The sequence below is a fragment of the Corvus brachyrhynchos genome, unplaced genomic scaffold (assembly GCF_000691975.1).
Source record: "Corvus brachyrhynchos isolate BGI_N302 unplaced genomic scaffold, ASM69197v1 scaffold4, whole genome shotgun sequence".
Taxonomy (NCBI): domain Eukaryota; kingdom Metazoa; phylum Chordata; class Aves; order Passeriformes; family Corvidae; genus Corvus; species Corvus brachyrhynchos.
Genome location: NW_008237878.1, coordinates 1,707,566 through 1,729,164, shown reverse-complemented (window position 1 = coordinate 1,729,164; position 21,599 = coordinate 1,707,566). Strand labels below are relative to the sequence as shown.

Genomic DNA, 21,599 nt, shown 5'->3' with positions numbered 1-21,599 from the left:
ATGTGCGAGTTCAGCAACTTCTCCTCTCTTAGAGTGAGTGATGGGATTTGCCAGGGAAATTCAGCACAGAATTGCTTCTTCCAAACACAGGCATTTTCAGACTCTGTTTTAAAGCTGTAATGGAAATAGTAGTGGGCCCAAATCATTTCAGGACTCTACAAAATCAATATCTTGTGGCCACATTCCCCCAGCTGCAGAGTTTGACAGTACGTCCCTTGCCAAGGCTGTCCTTTAACATTGGGTTGTTTGTTGTTTTAGGATCCCTGAATCAACAAATCTTTCAGAAGGCTGTAATATGTGAAACTTTTAAAATGTACAATCATTCAGTTTCAATGCCCAGGACTGACAGTAACTTCCTTCCTCTGACTATGGGCCTCACACAGTCTTTTATCTGACTCACTTAGCAAAGAACAGGGTGATTAAACACATCCTCTGCATCTCCCACCACATTGCATCTCTCAGCTGAGATTACTCAGTCAGGCATTACTATGCTGCCCTGAGCAGGCAGTACTGAAAGGTATTTTACACTGCCAGGTTGCTTCTTTTTTTATATAAAGTTTTATTGTTATGTAAATGGAGCATTTGTTTTCCCTTCCCTAACACATTTTCCTTCCTGCTCCCATTTAGTTGAGTGCTGCCAGTTTTATTTGTAGCTGGTTTTAGAATGTTGAAATATCTGGTATATGTCAGCAAAACTCCCACTGGTTTCAGAAATCATTATTTGGTCTGGTTGACATGGTGGTATTGGGTCACAGGTTGGACTCAATGATCTCAGAGGTCTTTTCCAACCTAATTGATTCTGTGATTTCTGCAATTTTTCAATCAGTACTGTTCTCTGTCTTCCAAAGGTTCCAGGTAAAACCCACACATTCACAGAAGCTTTTGGGGTCTTTGATACTGTCCTGCACTAAAATACAGCCATCTGATGGCAATTAGACCTGTCAATAATTACTGGAGCTGAGTGAAATGGGAAGATGTAGACATAGGTTTGTAACCACCTCCTCTGTTTGTCACAGCAAAGCAACACGAGTGGCAGTGCTCTCCTGTCAGGAATTAGCTCTTTCACTTGGTTTCATGCCTGCCTGAGCCCCAGGGTGTGCTCCCAGAGCTATGGAGGGCTCCTAGCATGATGGATCCCCATGGGAGCAGTTCCAGATGTGTTAACACAGCTGTTTGCAAGTGCTGGCGCTCTGGAAGTGCTGCACACAGGAGGGAAAACTGGAATTCAGATTCTTTTCATGTGTCCTCTAACCATGGCTCTCCCAGTCACCAGCAGGGCTAACCTGAGCATCCTAATTTCAGATGGAAAGGTAAAAACAGGTCCAAATCATGACTTATTGTGATTTGAAACACAGCTTTGAGCTAACTGCTCAAAGACTGATTAAAACTCAAAAACTGGAGCCGTGGCCAGACCCTTCACCTTTACTGGACTGATTCTGTCAGGGGTTAAACAAACCTGCTGGCAAAGGAAACAGCTGCAGATTTTCATACTGTTTTGCCAGCTACCCAGTGGTTTACTGGAGCTGTCCAATCTCCAGAAACAAACACGAGGCTTTGCATGGTTCACATTCTCCCCCAATAACTTTTCTCTCTCGGGCCTGAGATTTGTTAATCCTGTGTTGCTCAACACATATGAGGGATCTGCAGTGGTTGCTGAGCATTTCAGCAGCTCATCCTCCTCTCAAATCATGTAAAGCTTTCCAGCTTGAGCAATTTTCAGAATTCATCTCAGGTCTGGCTGAACACAACGTGTCACATTTTCATTCTGACACCACCAGATGCCTGGCCCTGATACCCCACCAGATGAAACTGCTTTTCTGAGTAGAGTTTCATTCTGAATTTCCACAGGTGGTGACCCAAGGATATTTTTAAAGTGCAAATAAGTAAGTTAAGAGTCTACAGGGTGCCTCTGATGGGTTTTGCACAGCTCCAGCAGGCCCTCATGTTTAATGCTTTCACTTTCATTACCCAAAAGAACTTGTGCTGCAAATTACAGATAATCCAGTGCAAATGCAGAGTACGTGCATGGATCATCTCTCATGTCTGTAAGCAAAATACAGACTGCAGGGACTTTTGTAACCTTGGGCAAAAAATGTGTGCATGAAATGCTGCACTTGCCTTTGGAGAAGGCCTTGTTGGCAATGTCCATGATCTAACTCAGCAATCTGAGCTGGGCATTGTGAGCACTTCCTACATGTGGGAAAAAGCAGAACTCCTTCTTGTGTGAAGCTCTTCCATAAATCCTCTTCGATTCCATCCTCTGGGAAGGGAGTACCTCTCAGACAATTTGCTTACACTGCTCTGTCAGCAAGACTCTCAGTGTGCTTATGGAAATTTCAACTTTCAATCAATAAAGTAGGAGTAAGACCTCCTTATCTTTGGAAAAGAAGGAACTAAAAAGCAAATCACACTGTACTCAACTAAATAAAGGTATTTGTGTTGGATCTCATGAAAAGCCACCAGCAAAAACAAATGGGCACAGAAATACAAGAGGTGAGCATTTTTTATAATTTCTTAAGCTGTTTCTAATACACTGATACTTTTTCTGACAACTTCTCTAACAGGCTGAGAAAAAAGATGACTGAAACCTCACACTGACAGCTGAGACACCAGTGTTGGCACAATTTGGCTGATGGAGCTCGCAGGGATACATCACGCATCTAACACATGGTCTGTCACCCTTCATGTGCATGTGAGGAAAGGCTTTGGGGCTTTCTCCCAGTACAGCTCACCTGTGCAACCACACAACACAGGAAGCACTGACTCAAACTGGCACCACTTTTAAAGAGAAAGATGTATGTACTGAAAAGACAATCAGATAATCAGTGTGAAAACTACTCCTGTAAGACTTTCAATCAGTTATATCTACCCTTTTCCTCTAATCATGCTGGCCTTTATCTAAAACTCTTTCTCCTCAGAATGTACAGCTTCTACACAAGTTAAATACTTACCTTTCCCTGTCTGCACCTTCCAAAATGCAGCACACTGATTAATAATGGGCCATTTGCCCCTCTAACCATGAAAAAAACAATTTTAAAGTAGCTTTAAACCTAGAAGATGGGTTTTGGAAAAAACCTAGAATGTTCACACAAAATTCTGCAGAAAAACTTTCTGTGTATTTAGTGCTACCTCTTGAACAGATCATGCAAACCTGAAAATGCAGTAACTGGAGAACCTTCTCAGCCTGGAAAGCAGCAAGCACACACTTGGAAGGCTCAGCCTCCTGCAGGGTGCAACTTGCATCGGCTTTGCTTGGGTTCACTGATGAGCTCCAGTCAGTCAGGTCCCACTAGCAATGGTTATTGTTTTGTTCCTGTTTCAAGGTTGGTTGAGATTTTTAAAACAAGAAAACAATGAAGAGGAAACATTTATATGCAAACACTCGCATTCATATATACATTTACATGTTTGTACAAAAGCAGTTGTTTCCTGCATGAAATCAAAGCCTTGTAAACAGACACTGAATATTATCATATGGGGAAACGCTTCAAAGGAAGGCTCACAAACACAGTTGATCTCAGTTTATATTCAACACCCAAAAGACATTATTTTTCAGGTGGTGCTGAAAAAGAAGTTCCTCCTCCTTTAAATGAAAGGTTTAAACCTTTTTCATCAGAAAACCTACACTAAAAACATTCAGCCTGAGTATTTTTAAAACCAAGCACTTTCATTTTGATCCCCGCCACCTAACTGATATGTCATTCCTGTGGATTAATAGCCACCATAAATGAAAGAGTACCATATAGGTCTGCAGGGAGCTAATACTCCATATGTACTTTTTTCCCTCTCCTCTGTAGCCCTCTCCACTTTGAACGTGGTTTTTGTTATTGCTCTGTGAGCGTTTGGCACCAAAGCACTGCTGTACACTTGTTCTCTGAGCTTGGCGTGGCCACGCTGATTATATTAAACCTCTTACAATTTACAAAGTGTTTGGACTCATTTGGTCTATTCATTTCTGCTGCCCAACAAAAGAACTGAAGAAAATGAATCAATTTTTAAAACAAATAGGACTTGACAGCGGAGACACAGAATTTTGTGAATGGCAAAAGGTGCCTAATTAAGAGCTCTAGGGATGATGAGCCTTTCATTTCTCTAATGAAAAGGAGCTCTGTAGCTTCCAAGTATTATCCAGCTCCAGCAGAATGGATCTCTTCTCCAGGGAGAAAAAGACAATTAATTTTTCCTTTTCACTTAGTTACTGTTACTCATTTTGCCTTCTGTGTGAAACTTGGGTCAAAGCTTTCAGGTGACCATCATTTCCAAATGCTCAAAGACACCTGGAATGGATGTTTTCAATTTCCACGTAGCACGGAATGACATTTCTAAAATAAAACTTGCTCACCATGTCCCCTAACAACTTGCCTTGAATACCTGGTATTTCTCTCAAAAAAAGGCAAAAGATCCCAGTTCTTTACTGTGTGTGTTCCAGTCATAATGGCAACACCAGGGCTGGATATAAATAAACCTGATCAGCCAAGCACACTGGTTTCCCTACCCTCTTTCATAATAAAAATATACAGAACATAAAATAGAAAGTTAATAGGCAGGGTTGCATCAACTCTTGCAATATTAGAAAACCAGCAAGGAGGTGGCTCCAGCCAACAACAAAGCTTGCTCTGAACACAGCCACTCACTGAACGTCCCCCAAGGGGAAAGGATAGGGTGTTTTCACATTTGATTACTCCTTGTAGGATTAAACTGGGCTTGCTTAATCCTCACCCACAGTGTGCCTCGTGTCTGCCTACAAAGTCCATTTGAGTCGTTTAGAGGATGCTAAAACTGAAGAAAGAGCCCTTAAAGCAGCAGCTTTACTTGTTTTGTTTTGTGAGGTTTTGTTTCGTTCTGGTTTTCAAATAAAGAAACTGGCCTCTGTGTAAACTGGGGAGGGCTTGGGGCTGTTCTGGCCCACAGTCCCAGTCCTCTGTAGCTGCAATTTCTGTGTTTGTGGGGGGCTCGGGGCAGGCGCCAGGAAGAAGCCAAACTGCTGAGTTCCCACTGTCTTTGCAGTACTTAAACTTTCTGGAAATTGCAGTAACACCAGCATCCAAATCGAGCCCATGGTCTGCAGAAAGAATTTTATTGTACTGTTGCTTGAGCAGCAGAACCCTGGGGGCAATATTATTTACAGTCTCTGGATGAGGCTGGACTGCTTCTTAGCCCAAGAGAGCACTTTGATGTGCCTTCCTCAAGTTATTCATACCCTTTTTACAGAGGTTGCTCTTTAACCCTCCATCATTCCTTGTGATACTCTGTCTTCTCAATTATTTTGCTCTGAAATGAGATTAATGCATAATAGCAGGACCCCCTTTGTGTACTGAAGATTCCTTGGCATCAGTGAGGTGCCTCTGGCACTGTTTCTCCAGGAACAGCCCTGCAGGGACCCACAGCAACACCTCCAGTGTGGCTGCACCCAGACTAAACCAGATGCGGCCAAGGAAACCAGGAGCAGAGTTAAAAAATGCTTTTATTCCTCAGAAGAGCCATGATTTAGTGACAATTTGGGACAAGTCCCAGATCTTTAGTAACATCTGAGTTCGACCTGCCTACAGGGAAAGGTCCTTGTTCTCGTGTGTAGTAAATTCTTGTGAAAGAGCATCCCAAAGAATCTGGTATCCTACATGGCAGCGAGCAGCCAGCGAGCCTCAGGCAGAGGACAAATGGGCCAGAGCCTGATGCAGAATATTTGTGTGCTGTGGACACATCAGTCCAGGAAGGTGAGAACACAGGGAATTTTGTCCATTGTAGCCAGCAGGAAAGGTGTTTCCCAGCAAAATCATCTCCTACACCTCTACAGGCACCAGGGAACCTGGGATGGTGAGCACAGACCACGTTTGTGCTTTAAATCTGATCTTATTCCTGACCCAAGAGAGAAACTTCTCAGTTGTGCCCAACATTGAGAAGCAAAGAATAAAACTAAGTGGGAGAAAAAAGCACTTCCCCCCTATTTAAGCAGCACAGCTGCTGAGGCTGCAAACCCAAGCACAGAGAGGGTACAAATGGAAACTCAGAGAGAGTCTGTGCACAATGGTGGATGCTCTGCATCCCAGTAGAATGCACAGAATGGCAACTTCCCAGACAGCAAGGCTCTCATCTCAGAGTCCAGGTCATAGAAAACAGAGCATAGCTCAGTACTCACCTACTCATAAAATATTAGAGGTAATGAACTTAAACAAAGCATCTTGTTTTTCCTGGCAAACAAAAAGGAAAGTCATTTTAACTAAAGTGGCTTAAGTGAAACATGAGGAGCTGCTGCCAGCAATCCAATTTAGGCCTTTGCTTTTTTCTTTTAGTTCATAACCTTTCCAATGTACCCACTCACTGAGGATAACTTTCTGCTGAGTGGGACTGTTTATTTCACCAGCAGTCTTTAAAGCTCAGTGGGGAAAGTTGCTTTTTCTTCCCATTCTCTCCAAGATAAAAGTGGTCAGATGGGTGGAAATTTTATAAAAAGGAAGAGGACAGACAGGTTTGCTTACTCAGCTATCTGATAAGCAAACTCAGATACTCACTCTCCAATCTGAGCTATCACACACACACACCATTGTTGCCAAAAATTAAAGACAAAGGAACCTCCCTATAATTCCATTCTGCAGGTAAGTTTGTACTTAACTGGATAGAATTAGTGACAAATTAACTATATGACCCTCAAAAATTCACAAAGATTAAGAATTTGCCGTTTTGTGAGCTCAAAATAGAATCACAGAATGATTTGGGTTGGAAGGGACCTTAAAGACCATCTAGTTCCAATCCCTCTGCCATGGGCAGAGATGCCACCCAGAGCATCTGCTTGGACTGAGGGTAAATAGAATACAGAACTGTATTTCTAAAGTACACCCCGACAACTGATGTTCCAAACCTTCCCAGAAAAGGCTAATTTTGAAAATCTCAGTAAACATGTACACTGTTAGAAATTTATTAGCAAGAAATAAACCAACCTGACTCTGTAGCCCAGGAATCCACTTCTTTCATGTCTTGGCTCTGAAATGTGGTCCGCAAAATAAAAATTATAGCCAGATTTTCGTCTGTATATGTAAATATTTGCACTTATAAGTAGTGATTTGGAATTTTTGTAAAAGCCTCCAAAGTAAAAAGTTGGCAATCATTTTATGTAGTATTATTATATGAACTCCTTGTGCTGCTCTCAGAATACCAAAACCAAATTCAATTTGAAGTCCATCTCAAAGAATTTCAAAGTGGATTGAATGTTAAAAATGAAAACTTGAAAAGTTTGGTTGTGCTGAAAAGGATTATACTCGAGAGCAGGTAAAGCAATGGTCCGTGGGGAAAATGAGGAGCAGCCTCACCTTCCCCCTTTCAGATCTCAGTGTAAGTATTGATCTCCACTTGTGCTATCTGGAAGTATTGATGAGACCTGCCAGTTTTTCAAAGCTGATGTTGGTTAATCAGAGTTCTAACAAAGAACAGACATTTTTGCCTGTTTTGGCAAACAAGTGACTCATGTTTCAGTACTGATGACTCAAGTTATGGTTTCTCAGGTTGATTTAAATTGAAATCCCCAAATTCTGTCTTGATTTTTAAAGGACATTTTTCAAGACTAAGTCCAGAGGTTGTAAGCCAACACCATTTTTCAAACCATACAAATCACCCAGAACTTTTCTCCTATAATTCCTGTGCATCCTGCCATCATCAAACCTCCTCTAAGGAACTTTATTGAGTGTCCTGTAACTTTGGAACCTGAGGAGTTCTGGATGCATTCTGCGAACAATACATGGCACGGTCTGACTTCTGTCTCTGAAGTAACCAGAACCTTTTAACTCTGGAAAGAATGAGCTTAAAGAAAGGAGGAGAAATCCCATAGGCCATATAGGCAGGGACTAGCAGGTGCTGCCAGGAAAATCAAAAAAAGACAAAAGGAAAAATAAAAATAATGAGTGTAATAAAACCCCCTAAACAGCCTATTTGGTTTCTTCCAATTTCACAGTGTTTACTTTAGGCTCAGCAGGAGTCTTGAGCCAAAATTAGCAGAGAAAACTCCTAGAACTTGTTTTTATCTTAAGCAGGTTAGCTTTTAGTTCTTTATTCCCCCACACAGTCATTCATGGATTTAAGAGCACAAAAAGCTCTCAAAAGGCTGCAGAGTAATAGTTACTATTTATTTGCTTCTAACTGTAACTAAGGACTATGGCCTTGCCTCCAAGGGCAGCATTTTCTTCGGTTTTATATCCACACCCATTTGAACAATCAGCTTTCCAAACAATATTTCACCGAGCTACAGGCACTGAGTAATACTGGAATAAAATGAATGATTTTTAAACACTTGGCAGTGTTTCATTTTCTCCCTGGATTGTGGACATTGCTCACGAGGGACTGTTCCAGATCTCCAGCTTCTGAGCCTGCCTGTCCCCTCTTACCCCTGACAGATAACACATCCCCTGTGTTTACTCTCACAGTGAAAAACTTGGTGCAATACCATAAATTTGAGGATATATCACTGTGCCAATTATTCACAAAGTCTGTGCTTTGTGTGGGGTGTCGTAATGGTAAAAAGGAGTTGCACTGTTGTATTTGCTTTGTGCAGACATTTCATTATAGGCAGCTTTATGCATGGGCCATTCAGAATCTTGTGCCTTGTGTCAATAAAATCCAGGCTTCCTCATCTTTCCAGACCTTTCTTTAAGATATTTGCAGACTGTGGTGTTCAGCCTCACATGCAGATGTAGAAATTGGGCATCCAGAGGGTCCGAGCATCAAGAACCACCAGCCTATGGCTCAGGAGGTGGTGACCTGGAACTGTGTTTCATCCATCAGCTTTATTTCAGTATTCAGAAGGAAGAACTCCTCTTTGAAAAGAAAGCAAAAGTGCTTTTCCTTTATTCTTTTCCCAAGCATGGTTACACACACACACAGAGGGTTGCAGGCAAACCAAAGCACTGGTTAGAATTTCCCCCTGAACACATCAAAGCAGGGATTGAGGAAGCAGCTGATCATGACAGCAAGTGGAGCAGATTGTCAAGGGAAAGAAATGTTTTGGACATTTCTAAAGCAGTATCTCACTCTGCACAGTCCTTTTTTGCTCCTTGCACTTCTGTGCTGCTGGGTCAGAACATAAAACTTCCTCCAGCTCTCACCAAAACTTTGGAATCTTTATCAAACCCCAAACTTTCAATGCAAGGCTTTTTCCTTTTCTCAGGAACTGTCATTTCTCATGCAAAGCAGAAAGCACCCACCACAGTCTGCAGTTCTGTAGGAACTCCCTTTCCCAATGGAAAGAGCAGGTTTGAGCTGATTTTAAGCAATGCTTTTCCCTTGGCAGGGATCTGATATGCTATAAACCTACATTACTTGGGCTGGTTTTCTGTCAGTAGGAAGAGATGAGAAAATGTTCTTCATGGCCATAGTTATCACCTTCTGGGTAGAATTTCCAACACTACAATCCCCTTTTGAGTGCTCATCTGTTTAATGGATGAGCAGGATTGCCCTGTGCTAACAGACCCTAATCTGTTCAGCACAGTCCAATCGCTCCAATCTGAGAAAGCAGTCAATTTTATGGTAAAATACAGAAGTGCAAATATCTGAGATTATGAAATTTCATGCCTGTTCATGCTCCACTACTGACAGACTGAAACAGAAAATGCAAAAAACTTTCTTTACAGATCACCCATCCTACAAATCAGGTGCGACATCTACCTACAAAGTCCAGCAACACCAGTCTCCAAATGCATCTTGGGAACTAAGAAATGTGTTCTTTTTCTCCTTTCTGTCCTATCTTTGTCTTCCAAGATCTCTCCAGATCTTGCTTCTAGCACTGTAACAAGCAATGGATGGATAAAGAGAGCAGGAAGCATCCCAAATATAACCCTGGTTCCATAGATTTGACAGACAAAGAGGATCTGTAGGGATAATTTCATGTCTTGATGTAGTGATGAACCTTTGAATGTTGAAAATTAGTAGCAAACCTCATTAAAAATTGGTCTATTCTTTAAGAATAGGAAGAAGGACAGTGACAGCTCCTGCCCCAGGCGGTTGGGCTGTGGATGCTCCACACCAGCAGTGCTGGTTCCAGTGCTGGGTGCTGTGGTCTCACTGGTTCTCTCACTCTTTGTAGGGACAGGAAACTTTTCAGAAAACTGCCTCTCACTCAGCTCTGGGTTTGCTCAGCTCCTGCTGCAGCAGAATATAGCCCCAACCCCAGACACCAGCATGGTCTGGAGATACAAACAAAACTTACAGAGCCTTAGCAGCGCTCACCAGGGTTCATATTTCTACTGCAGGAAGAATTATGGACCACATTTTGTACAGCAGTTAATCTAAGAATACAATTCTGAATAACCTGATTTTGTATTTAAATAAACCAGTATTCCCCCTGCCAGTGGTTCCTTCTTCTCCAATATAATGTAAATAACACTTTATACATTTCATTTTTATGGTGTCTCTGATTGTATCTTCCACTTCCCTTCAACAGCAAAAATTATTCATAAATAATAATACATCTTCCCAGAAAAAGGAGAACATTTAGATTATTTTTTCCTCCACTCTTTCAAACACCTTTACATTGTGTGACAATTACCCATTCACTGGACTCCTGCTGCTGGGACAATTTAATGATTTTATTTCCTTGCACTTCTCCAGCTCAGAGGGAAAGAAACCCAGTGCAACATACAGATACCTGTGAACTCAGTTCTGCCAGTGGCCAGTAAGGACAAGAACCCTGTGCAAGGGAATTGTGCCAATACAGGCTCCTTCCCAGGGAATGCTGAATGCACAGACCCACAGAGTTTCAGAAATTACTTTCCTGTCATTTCCACAGAGAAAATGTGTCTCCTGTCCATGGGCCATTATCATGAATAATTATGAAATTTGAGGCATCTTTGAGCAGATCACACCTGGAAGGACTCTCTATCCCTTATATTCTATGTATGATACTATTAGTACAGTGACCAGAAATCTTCAGAGACAAATGTCACACAGAGGCCTCAAGTGTGGCAACATCAGGAAACATCAGGTGGCACCTTCAGCACATGTAATTCTGTGTGAGCAAACATATTACAGTTGGGTGCCATTTTTTGTGCTAAAAAGCATAAAACGAACACAAAATTAGAAAGCACTGTGCTATTAGTCCCCACCCCAGTAGTCATTAACTTCTTTAAAATGCTCCAACAGCAACAGGCAGCTTTCAATTTTAAGTGATCACACATTTTCCTAGCAATGTACATAAATGTTTTAAGAAAGTGTTATATTAGAGAATGATAATAAATAAATCGTGCTGAAAGCTCCTCTGATCACTGCACGGAAACACTTGCATGGATGCAAAAAACCACACTTGAAAGCCAAAGCTTAACTGCTGCAGGCAGGACTGGAGAAGCCTGTAAGACTTCATAATAGAGAGGTGTGGGAGACACCAGCACAGCCCAGCCTCCCAGGCAAGATGGACAAATGGAATTTACCTGGCAGTGGGACATGTTGTGACCTTACAAAACACTCTGCTGAGTGTTGGTGAGCCTCAAGGGACTGGTGCTCAGGGAGCTGGGTCCCATCTAAGTGGTGGCATCTTGACAGCATGTGCCAAATCCTCAAGACAAAGAGTTTTCTTTCCTCTCCATCTCTTGCTGCAGCACCCCTCCAGCAGAAGAGAGCTGGAAAAAAAAAAAAAAAGAAAAAAAAGAGAACATGTTATGCTATTAGTATAGCTACAGAGACATTTATAAACCAGCACAGAAAAGGGAGCTGCTTTTGAAGCCTGTTGTCTCTTGCAGCATTGCCAAGAATTGGAATCAGAAAGGGCTGATCATATTTATTTCCACAAAGAAACCCCCCCCCACCTTGGGCTGAGTGTCTTTCAAGGAAACCTGGTGAGCCTCAAGGGACTGGTGCTCAGGGAGCTGGGTCCCATCTAAGTGGTGGCATCTTGACAGCATGTGCCAAATCCTCAAGACAAAGAGTTTTCTTTCCTCTCCATCTCTTGCTGCAGCACCCCTCCAGCAGAAGAGAGCTGGAAAAAAAAAAAAAAAAAGAAAAAAAAGAGAACATGTTATGCTATTAGTATAGCTACAGAGACATTTATAAACCAGCACAGAAAAGGGAGCTGCTTTTGAAGCCTGTTGTCTCTTGCAGCATTGCCAAGAATTGGAATCAGAAAGGGCTGATCATATTTATTTCCACAAAGAAACCCCCACCCACCTTGGGCTGAGTGTCTTTCAAGGAAACCAAAATTTTCTACTGCCAGTAACGGAGCTTACATCTGAAAATCAGAAGGGAACAAGAGAAAAGGTTTTTTGGTCATGTGATGGACAACCTGCACTTCACCCAGACCAAGTGCTCTCGGTAGCTCAGAACACCCCAAAGGAAAAGATGCCTACATGGAAGGTCATCACTTTTCAGAAAAACTGGGGCCAGCTTCAGGTGCTGTGCAGGAGTACAGATCAACCCCTGCAGCTCTTCCAAGTGTGTCCCTGCATGGAGAAGCACCACCAGCTGCCTGCCCACCTTGCCTGGCTGTGCTGCTTCTTGCTCCTCCCCGTGCACCTGTAAAGACTGAACAAGGCAGAAGGACCAGGGGGTTAAAACCACTCCAGCAGCAGCTGTGTTGGATAAAAGCATGGAGAATGTTCTTGCTTACATCAGTGTAAATCAGCAAAGCCTGATGTAAGACAGACAAAGAGTCTGTCGGGGTGAACAAGGCTGGAATCAAGCTGACAACAATTAGGACTCTCTCACTATTTTTCTCCTCCGCCTGCTCCCTGCTTCTGACATGGCAACCAAAACATATTTGTTCACAGTCTCATGAATCCTTTCTTCAGAGCTTTCCTAGAAATGTTCAGATTTCAGATGGTCACAGGGTTTTGCCTTTAGATTTCAAGCTCCTTGGGGCAGAAACAATGTCAAATCAGTGTGCAGCATTGTGAATGCTAATGAGGCCACAGAAACACCGACTGTACATACAGTTAACACATCTCTTCTGAGCCACATCCTTTAAGCACTTTGTAATCCAAACTCCCAAGAATCAAGGGCAGGAGCAGGGGCGTCTTGCTCCTTCCATTAGATTTTACAGCTAACAGAGTACTTCTTCTGGTGTGCTGCAGCACATCCAGCTCATGCCCAGCCATACACTGCTCTCTGTAATCAAGAAATCTTTCTTCCCCTCTGCCACACATCTTAAATCACTGACTTCAGTCACTTCCAATGTGCCACTCCCTGGCAAAAGTTAATAAGATTCCATAAAAATGCTGTAATATTACAACTTCTGGCAGTGGCCCATCTATACCAATCACCTCAATACAGGATTTTTGGCAGGTATTTACACTTAATTCTCTACTTAAACAGCTATTTTATTAACACTTCACATGTAGTTGCTTGGCATTTCCCTTGAGCAAGGATGAACTTGGAACAGACACCTCCTGTGGCAGTGGGTGCTGGGCTCAGAGCAGACACAGGGGACGGCAGCACCCAGAAATCCCAGCCTCCCACTCCAAAGGATGAAGAGCAGGAGATTGTCAGTGGAGCTACATCCCAACCGGACATGATAACTTTAGGTAGGCATGATGAGCAATCCTTCACTGAACCCCTCAGGATTTTGGGATGGGCAGCTGAAGACCGTGTTGTTCAGGAGCATTCCAGCCTCCCACATGGCAGAAGCTGAGTGAGCTCCTGTGCTGCTGAGGTGACCTTTTCTGCTGGCCTGAGTTCATTCTCACAGGTTCGAATGTTGGCACTTTAATATCAGAATCTAACACAAGCCAGCAGTTCAAAGGTGAAAAGCATTTTACAACAGAATGAAAATCATAACAGTGTTCAGGAGACTCAAAATGACTCATTTCCCACTGGGAAATTATTGGTATTCCCTTTCCAGCAACTCTGCTGGTATCAGTGTCATTAAAAAGAGGGAATGGGAAGACAGATAAACAAAGTCTTAAAAAGCAAATATGTTCTGACTAGTGGTTATCACCACACTTAATAATTAGGGTTCTAATTAAGAGGATAAGTAACACACTAGCTATTAGCTTCTAGTAATTAGTGTTTTTTTCTCTAGATAATAACAAGCTAAAAAGAAAATAAAAAGACCTGAATCCATTTCACCATTCACCCTGTCCACATCATGAAAACTTATTACACATATTAATCATGAGCACCATGGAGCAACACTTTCAGATTTTGGATGTAGCTCAGTGTTTAAACGTGAGGCTTTTTACATGAACAGATTGGACCTTGATGATGTCTAATGGGGTTACCTTTATAAGCACAAGTCAACTCCTTAAACCACCCAGCCTTAACTCTGGCATGCCAGAGATGCACACACAGAGATCCAGAGCTGGGCAGCACAATGCTGCCATAGCAGGGAGGAAGCACAAAGAAATTCTTGCTGAGAGCAGGGCAAACATTTTCCAGGGCAGTGTTCTCATGGGTGGGAGAACTGGATTTAAATACCTGAAGCTAAGTCAAACAGGGAGTGAGGTTGAGTTGTCCCATATCCCTGTCAGGTTATGCTCAAGGATAATTTACCCCATGATTCACAGCCCTTCTGTCTGACACAGGATTTCCCTGTCTTCCTCCTCAAACCATGGCCCTCCAAGTGCTGTAAGAAGGAGAGAGCAGTGCCCAGGTCCAGCTGTGTTAAGGCTGGAAGAGGGGGGTGATTTCCTGGCAGGACACAGCAGAGGCTGCCCTGCCCCTGCATTGTGGTTCTGTTTGTGCACTGGGAGCCTCAGTGGTGATCAGATATCAAATATTGGTCAAGAGCTGAGCTACATTCTCTGCGTTGGCTTTTAAAACAAACCTTTGTGTGGGTAGATTAATACTCTCAGATTTGCCCATGGATAAGAATATCCATGCAGCTCTATTAGCTACAACAAATCAATAACATAAAATGCAGTGTCTTGCCAAAGCACCTTTTTTTTCCCAAACAATATGTCAAATTACTGTATCTGGACACAATGTAGAGGTGTGAGATACCACTGAAATAGAGCCCAGCCTGGGGTAAAAGAAAACCACTTTAGCTTAGTTACACAGCTGTGATCAACGACAATGAAGAAATCATTCCATCTCGGGTTGCTTTTAGATTTACCTGTTATATGAATCTTCTCCCAAACTGCTGAAAGCCCAGGAATGATTCATTCTCTTCTGTTCTCTTCAGTGAACTGGACTTTCCTTGACTTTTAGAAAAAACACAACACTTGAAACAATGAAATCAAGAGTTATTATCTGCTAAGCCACATTCCTATGCTCTCATACATTTCAGTACCATTTTATGAGCAGACACACACACACACGTGCACACACATTGGTTCCACTGGGGAAATGGGGTTGTTTTAAAAAACCCACATAACTACGAGCAAATATGAGCTTCTTAGAGGGTTTCTTTTAATTGGTCTTAAAAATGCATCAGTTGCTAAATTTAAAATTGTTGGTAAGTAAACAGTAGGTAGCATTATAGAGAGCCACTTCATAAAATTCTAATTATCCCTTTCCTATTTGTTGTGACATGCCCTCACACAGATTATGGGTTTGGACTGGTGCCCAGTCCTCGGCTTTGAAAATGCAAAGCAAGCAGGAGAGGTTTGTGTAACCTCCACTTGGGTTTCTGGGTGTGATGAGGACATTTTGTGAGGCTGCTGCAAGAGAAGGGAGCTCAGGCTGCCTCACCTGTTTCTCCTCACCCCAGAGCAATCAGCATTTCCCCCCACTGCATGGGCTGCAAAGCCGAGCTTCTCCAGACCCTTGCTGACAGAGCAGGGGTGATCCCTACAGAAATGCACTCCAAAATCATTAATTATGGGTATTTCTCTCCAGATACCCTCCATGGACCCCGGCAGCATCCCCTCCCTCTGGCCTGATGCTGTCCATGCCAGGCTGTTGGGTCAGTGCAGAGTTACTCAGTCACTGTCCTGCCCTCTCATGGGACAGCAGTTCCTCTGGGTGTTCCCATCCACTCCCTGGGATGTTGGAGAGTGAAATTCAAAACACTCCTCTCAAGTCTTTCAAGTTCCAAGCACAAAGTAAGGAAGAGGAAAGCCCCAGTGGGTTTGGGATCATCCAAAGCCCCGATGTTGCTTTCAGATGAGCACTTTCTTTTCGTGCCCCAACGTTTTGTGTCCAAGTGCACAGGGTGAAAGCCTTCCCAGCACATTGCAGAGACAATCTCCCCTCAACTCTGTGAGCTGAAGGTGGGTGCAGTGCCCTGAGCACGCTCTGGGCTCAGTGGTAGGTGCAGTGAGATGGGCAAGAGGGACACCCTGGCAACAACCACCCCATCAGCTCTAACACAGTGTTGTGTACTTAACCTCAAGGCTATTACCATTATCCAGCTTAGCCAAATGAATGTAGTAGAAAAACATTTACAGTTGCCAGAGGATTAATCTTCTGAATGATGCATGGATTTTAGAGAAATGCCTTTGATTTATATAATGCTATACTAGGGGGTATAATTTCAATTAGTAATTGCTAATTTTGATTTAGTGTGTTACATACTGGATACAGCAGGTTTATTATGGTTATGTTATCTAATTTATTATGATTTATATTTACTTTAATGGGAATATATATTAATCAATAGATACACTGATTAACTAGGGATTATTAACTATCCTGCAACCCTGGAATAACACAATCAGGCCAGTAACAGACACAGAGTATCGTCAGATGCTGTGACTGATGCATCTAATTCTGAATCTTACCATGGAATAAACACAAAAAGTAGGTAATGATTATCAGATTCATAAATGAATATATCTGTTTTAACAGGCAGCATGTCAGATGCAGTAGCAAAGCTACTTGCCCACAGAGTCCAATTCTTCTCCAAGTGAATGATTTATATATTTTAATATGAAATGTATCACTCACCAAACAGCTTCTTTCATTGTGTGATATATAAATCCCACCTGTCAAGCAAATTTTGATATTGTAATATATCCTGTTGTCTTGCTTCTTTCAAGGGAGTCTGTTTCTAATTCCTTACATGTTTCCTGTCTCAGACTGACATCAGCAGCATCTTTCAGAACGTTACTGTCACGATGGCTACACAAAACCTCTGCTCAGTGCTTTGCACAGAGGCTTCTAACTAGCTGAGGTGCCCTGGGGACATGGGGACCTGGCTGAGATTCCTTTTGTGCTCTGCTCCTGGGCATGCCCCATGCTGCTGCCTGGCAGCACAGGAAGCTGCTAAAGGAATAAGGAATAGGAAGTTTTATCCAAAAAGACACTCTGCCTCAGTCTCTGATGAAAGGTGTGGAGAGCTGTAAGACTGAGAGAAGAAGGACAGAACCTCTGACCCCTCCAAGCCCTCAGGAAGGGCTGTTTGTGAGCCTGTTCCACTGTTTTGATTACAAAAACATGTACCAAGCTAATGTGGGAATAAGGGCTCTGTTTGGATCTTTGGTTTGAAAGAATATCTGCAAACTCCAGCTGTTTTTCCAGTTTCAGTGGCACTCTACTGCCTTGATGGACACTGCTTCTGCGCTAACAACTGGGAAAGAGCTTGTGAAATTAGGCAAAGACCCCTTGCTGCAGAGGCAGGACAAGCATCCCTGGATGCTCCCAGCCTGTGTGTTATTTGACACACGTCAGTCAAAGGAGCAGGACATTCCCAGTGTCAGATGGAAGGAAACCAGCACCTGGCTGTGACAGTCATTGACAGCTCCAGTCACATCAGTAAGGGAAGGGTCATCCCCTTTTGCCGTCCTTCCTCTAGGGACCTGCTTCCAGAGCTGCATTTCTCAGCCTCTTTTCTGCTCAGGACCATCCACATGTCCACCCACAGGAGCTGCAGCCCTCTGTGGATCTCCCGCCTCTGCAGTTCCCTGGATGGAACTTTCCTCAGTCTGTAATGACTCAACACCCTATGGTCCCAAAACCTGCTTGTTTAATTGCTCCTCCAAAAGCTCCACAACCTGCCTATCCAGCCCTCTGCATTCTCTCAACCCCCAACAGGCAAGAAGCATCCCTAATACCCACCTTGCATTTTCTTTGCTGCAAAATTTACACCCTTTTGTCTTGCTCTTATGGAGAAGGAGGCAGGGGACAACAGGGATACAGCCCCATCACCTCTGGGATTGTGTTGTCAGAGCAGACACATTTCTTTCCTCTGCTGAAACTCTGCTCTTGCTCACAGATCATTGTTTCTGACCCCTCCTCTTTCTTACTGCTGATCATTTTCCCTGGGATGAGAGGGGAGAGCAGACATTTGGCTGAATCACAACATGTAGAAGACCTACTGTACCAAAAGGGGAGAAGGAATAGTCACCTGTGGACTTCAGTGATTATAAATCATGTCAATGGCAGGGGGTCTCTGTCAGCTGAGACCAAAAATAAGACTCCCAATTCAGCAAAATTAATTGGAAAACTTTGGAGAAACAGAGGAGAGGGCAAACCACCCTTTGATCACCAAACCCAAACTCCTTAACTCCTCCAAGGCAGATCTAGAAAAGACAAAATGTATTAATCAACAGAACTCCCAGGGCTGAGTGTACCAAAAAAGCCACTATTTGCAGAGTAAGCAAAAGCATATGAAGAGCATATGTAGCAGAGGAAAACAGAGGCTAGTTCCAGCGATAAAAAATAGTCAAAATAAAACACCCCCAGAGTAAAGATTTGAAAACCATATGCAGGTTTCTAGGTAACCAGCCCAATTTTTCTGATGCACTGAGGGCTGACTAGTTCCCACTGAAATCAGTAAGGGGCTGTTGATTGCCTGGTACTTTTGAAAATCAGGCCAATCCTCCAGGAGCATGAGCAGGGGTCTGGAACGCCTGATTATGCCCCATTTGAAGTCTGATACGCAGCCTGATCCCATCTGAGCCTCGACAGCACTGTGCCTGCTGTTCAGAAACTTGTCTCTCAACATGCACATCCTCTGCAAGGATGAGAGCAGAACCTTCCTGCCACAATCAGACTGGGGATGGAAACCTCTCTTTCCATCACCACACACTCCACCCCCCTTACGAAACTGAATATAGCAGCTGCAATTATGAAAAGAGAAACCTTTCATAGATGCTGCAGCACATCATCAAACACTTTATGTCATATAATGCAGGGATAAAGCAATGGAAACTTAAATTTACAGGTAAATGAAACCTGCATGTAACCGTGACCTGTCCTAACCTACTCACAGGCAGACAGTGAGCAAAAGGTGAGGAAAGGGTGAGGCAAACAAAGTTAAATACAAGCCTGACAGAATATATTTCCTAATTTAAAAACCCCTCCAAATATTGGCTGTGAAGTTTTATCTTTCCAGTGCTGGCTACTGCTGTGCTTCAGTGAGCACTTTGGATTTGGGGCAGGTTCTCTGCTCACCCTTCTTCCCTTTATTCCCATTTGGTGCCCAGTGGCTGCATTGGGAATTGTGCTGTGTCCTTCCACGAGCACCTTCCCACCTGAGGCAAGCTCTGGCACCCACAGGCAGTGATTTACTGCTGAATCACACAACAGAACTGCCTATATCCTTTATAAATTCATAAATCCCAAGTAGGACAGTTTTCCCATTATGGCTCAGCTTTGTTTCAGTGTGTAACCCCCATTGCTGAAGGAGACACAATAAATCCTGGGGCTGTGAAATCCATTGTATTTATATATGAGGCTGCTTTTGGTCTCCATTTCCCAGTCACAAATAAACTGAGATCTTTTGAGTTTGCCACGGGGGTATTTATAGATTGCAGATGGTGGCACATAAAATCAGTTGGCTCCTATATTTTCTTTGGGACATTTTATTGTTTCCTGTAAGTCAATGAATATTTTTCCCATCCCACAGATTCTTTTCCATGTGAAAAAAGTCTGGATGATCTTAGGTTTTCTTCATACTCTTCCTTTATACTTGTAAGGCTGTGATTTATGCATGCACAGCCCTGCCCTTCTTGTAGCAGAGAGAAGCAGCATGAGAAACTGTTTTCATTATAATAAAATGGTTTTTTGTTTGTCACTTTTCTGTGTTCTACCTTCTAATGCCTCTCCTTGAAGTTACTTGGATAACATAATCACAGAAATCCCTATTATGCATTTATAAAAATGATCAGCCCAAGCATTTTTGAGAGTTTTGGGCAGTACCATTTTATCCAGAGGTGTTAGACACAGTTCCATCACAAAATGAGTATTTTCCCAAGTCCACCACAAGTATAAACCTGCAGATTTACAGGAGCTGCAGCCACAGAGTGGTAGACACTCCTCTGGTCCCCAACAGTCAAATATCAATAGTCTTAGAGGACCACAAGAAGGAAAATTAGAAAATCACTCCAAAACTTAAGAAGAAAATGAAGCCCATTAAACTCACCTGAGCTGTGAGCTGTTTGAAGGGAACTTCTCTCTTTCCAGATCCAATCAACAAGGTATGCTGGGGAATGGAGTCATTCTATAAACTTAAAATCAGATGAAGATTGTAAAACCCAACACAGATCACATCAGTAATTAACTTGATGGAAACAACAGCAAAACAAACTAATATCTTTTCTTCCTTTACCTCCTGCCAATTGTGTCTGTAGGCACAATTCAGAAGAGAGGGTCTATCTGTACACTGTGAATGCTTTGGGATACAGTCAGATATCAGTGTCAGGTACCATGCATGGACTGGTCTGTGGTAGGGTGGGACATGGACAAGTTCCTGAAGAACAAACCCCCCCCCCAAACTTCGGTTTCTTTATGTCCTCCTCTGCTGCCCAAAGGGCATATCAGGATTTGCTCTAAGTTCAGCTCCATACCAGGACAGTTTAGCAGCAATCCTGTCAACTGCAGCTGTACCAGCAGGACTAATTTACTAGGTGCTGATGAAAAACTCAAGTGTTTGAAAAGTGCTGCTTTTTTTTTTTCATTATTCACATGCTCAAAATAGCAATAAAGGTCAAGGATTTTTATTCGTCTTCTGTTAAATTAAATGCATTTATACTAAAAAACTTGAAACAAATTTTGCTTTTTGCTGAAACAGCTTTATGTTCAAATTACAGAAATCTGATAAATGAGTTGTTGAATAGTGTAGCTTATTCTTATTTCTTGACTTATTTACTACTTTTCTGCAGTACTTTCTAAACCTTACAAATAATTCTATAACTCTCCGCAATCGTATTTCTACATGTGAATTTTCGTAGGGAGATCTTGCCTGTCTGTATACAGGCTCGATCAGGATGTCTGAAGAGTACCTAGAGCATCAACACAGACATATCTGTTAAAAAAGAAGGCAAAAAGCACTAATTTCTTCTGCATCTGTCAACCAGAGCTGCTCATTATGCAGAACATCAGGAACAAGAGCAAGAGGAGAAATACAGGGTGGAGTATGTGCTCAGGTTAAGTGAGAAGTGATTAACATGTTTTCCCAGTCAGATTCTGACTGGTTTGAAGCTCTAGTAATCTGCTGGCATTTGATTAATCTTTTCATTTCTAGAGCAGCGGCTGTAAAGATCAGAATTTAGACAGGACTACAAATGATGCAAGATTAGCAGGCCTTGAGTTCCTCATATAAAGGATGTAAAGCTGCTAACAGGGTATAAATAGGTGTAGCCACACAGGAGGCTGAGAAAGGCTGAAGATGCTGACCAGGGAGCAGCATCACAAATCCAGGCTCCAAGAGATAATTCCATAGCAGAGGGGTGTAGAAGGCTCTGTTTGCCTGGCCACAGATTCCCAGCTCTGCATTGGGAAAGAAAGCCGGAATGAAGAGGAAAAATAAT

General features: G+C 42.7%; 1 protein-coding gene and 1 long non-coding RNA gene across 3 annotated transcripts in view; both read right to left on the bottom strand.

Moving 5' to 3' along the window:
- SFMBT1 (Scm-like with four mbt domains 1) overlaps nucleotides 1-11,586 on the bottom strand; it is a 119,565-nt gene extending 107,979 nt beyond the window's left edge. The window contains exon 1 of the mRNA XM_017732361.1: nucleotides 11,406-11,586. The gene's annotated coding sequence lies outside the window, so the exon portion shown is untranslated. The remainder of the gene's footprint in view (nucleotides 1-11,405) is intronic.
- A 232-nt stretch (nucleotides 11,587-11,818) lies between these two features.
- LOC108446250 overlaps nucleotides 11,819-21,599 on the bottom strand; it is a 15,767-nt gene continuing 5,986 nt past the window's right edge. Inside the window, exons 5-8 of one of the 2 annotated variants that reach the window (XR_001861392.1) lie at nucleotides 20,213-20,297; nucleotides 15,020-15,107; nucleotides 12,139-12,199; nucleotides 11,819-11,950 (exon numbers count right to left, since the gene is read on the bottom strand). This is a non-coding gene — a long non-coding RNA (uncharacterized LOC108446250). The remainder of the gene's footprint in view (nucleotides 11,951-12,138; nucleotides 12,200-15,019; nucleotides 15,108-20,212; nucleotides 20,298-21,599) is intronic. The other variant, XR_001861391.1, reaches the window with a different exon arrangement.